Source organism: Agrilus planipennis, unplaced genomic scaffold, assembly GCF_000699045.2.
Source record: "Agrilus planipennis isolate EAB-ADULT unplaced genomic scaffold, Apla_2.0 scaffold37, whole genome shotgun sequence".
Classification (NCBI taxonomy): domain Eukaryota; kingdom Metazoa; phylum Arthropoda; class Insecta; order Coleoptera; family Buprestidae; genus Agrilus; species Agrilus planipennis.
In genome coordinates, this window is record NW_020438995.1 from 1,841,388 (window position 1) to 1,844,082 (window position 2,695).

Here is a 2,695-nt window from a genome sequence, read left to right on the forward strand (position 1 = left end):
GGTTAAAAATAAAAAATTTTTCCTATTTTCCGAGTGCATGATTTTGGTCGATTCTAAAAAATGATAAAACCTTTATTTTTCACCTTTTTTTAATAATTAGCATCTATTTTGTTTAATTGCTCATGTTTAACAGCTTCAACAAAACAAGTTTTGCAGAGTTTTTCGTGAAATTTTAATAAAAATTGCATTAACACTTTTGTATAAAACTGTTTGTATTAGTTTCCATTTATGGTTCCTAAAATTGTTTCTTTGATTTATTATTCATGTATCAAATTTTAATGAATTTGTTTTCATGTTTATTATCGAGTTTACATATCCAGATATTGAATATGGTCTTATTATTTTAAATTGTATGACCACCCAAGAAAACCTACAAGAATAGACGGTGCTAAGGGAATGAGGTCATATGTTAGTAAATAAATGAGTAGGAAAATTGATGATTCATCTTCGAAATCGCATTTAAAGTTCTTCTGTATATGGACACCCACCGTATTCAAAACACTTGTTGGCCCTGTGTTCTGACCATGAAGTTTCAGACTCATTACCGTTCATGAAATGAGACTTGAGGGACTTGGTACATGGCATATGCAAATCCACCATGTAACACCTTTCAATTTTTTATCAAATATGTATTGCAATTTTAATACACTTAAGGATTGCAGCTAAGAGAATACGGCGTCCTTCCTAGTGTTCAGAGGATTCCCTAAGACCGTCACTTTTATACTATTCTGCCGAAGTCGTACCAGATATTAGAATGGGAGCTGGTGATATTTGGGATTCCCCAGTTTCATACCGCATGCCTTAATGAGGATGCAGTTCAAAATTCGAAATATTCTCATACTGGTCAAATTGCCAGGATAGGACCTCTACATTTTTTCTTTCAAAAATCTAAAGGAAGAACTGATATTAAACCTAGTATTATTATAGTATCGCAATTATACGTTCTCTATAAGGACTTCCATGATTCCTGGTTTTAGTTTTCTTTAAAATTTTAAAAAAAATCATTGTTTCTGCAGTATACCAAGTAAGACGTAACTTGTAAACTACGTGAACACGTGCACAGTACCTGCGTTATTATTATTTTTCTTTTTTTTTTTAAGGGCAAATCAGCCAAACAATTTTTCCAAAAATTATGAAACAGTCGACACTTTTACTTAAAAAAAAAATTAGTGCAAAAAATTAAAGTAAACTTGACTATATACGTTAAAACATAAAATGGAAAGAAAAGGAAAGCAGGCGAGCAGTTGAATCTCCCTGAGCTTTAACCAAACTTCTTAATGGTTACATTTACATTTCGTATTTGCATTTATAATTTACTATAGGTTTACTAAATTTTTTATATTTCTCATATTTAACATTAAAATCGACAATATCAGCCACTAAATCAAATTTATTCTTTACTAGATTTTATCCAGGACTTCGTTCACGTAAAACTGATTGCATTATAGTGCTACGTATTTGCAAGCTTGAAAGCATTGCGTTCATCTTCATATGTAAAAGTTACAATTATTTAATAAGTCTTTATTAACATAAATGGTATGATTAAAATTAACAAAATAGATACCAATTGTTTTATGAATAAAAAAAATTAATATTATACTAGGTTTTACCAGTGGCTTCACTCACGTCGATGCCCTAAATACGTGCCAAAGATCATCGAAAATACAATAATTTGATAACTTTGTTTTTAATTCCTGATAACTAAAATTTTTAACGTTCTAGTTTGCGTTTACTTTAGCTAAAATCGACCCATATATAGCTATATGTGGATCATTAATTTCTTGAGCTGAAGTAACGAAAACAATTAATAGCTGAATGTCGCCTACATAATAAATTAATACAATAAATCAATTTTGTGAAACATGTATTTTCTGTTAAAACTTTCCAAGTATTCCTTATATTTCAACAAAAGAATTTCCGAATGTCCTTCGTATATTACGTAACTGAAGGGACATCTTACGGCCGATAGTCAAATGTTATTGTTATATCAAGGTAAAACATAGTCACCGAACAGTGTCAGCATGTTTAATCTAGTTATATTTGACTATCGGCCGTAATGTGTCGCTACGTAAAATACGAAGGACATCCTACAAGTCTTTTGTTGAAATACAAGGGATAATCGGAAATATTTAACAGAAAATACTTTTTTTCAAACCTAATTCACTTCATTAATTTGTTATATAAACGACATTAAACACTATACACTTTGCATAGAATAAATGAATTAAGTCGTGAAAATCGTAACAAACAAACTCGCATTCGCATTTAATATATTGGTTAGGATTAGGATGCTCGTTTTAGACTCTATAAAAAATAAAAAAAATAAAGATATGGTGAACCTGTATTTTTTATTTTAAATACCTAATTGATTAAGTTGACCCTTACCTACTTGATGAAGATCTATAGTAAATAACTAGAAACATTTTCACTACAAACTTTTACTTCTTTTGTTACAAAATAATCATTTGATGAAGCATATATTATAGTTTTTGTTTTATAAGTTCCTATTTATTTATTTTTTTTTATTTTTATAAGGTACACAAACAGAATATAATTCTATTAGAAGTAGAATATAATGGATATTCAACGAAATTTACTTTAACAGACACAAGAAGCGATTTTAATAAATACCTTAATAGTATCACAGATTTATATAATACTTCAAATATATATCTAAGAAAAAGGATCTTGTGTT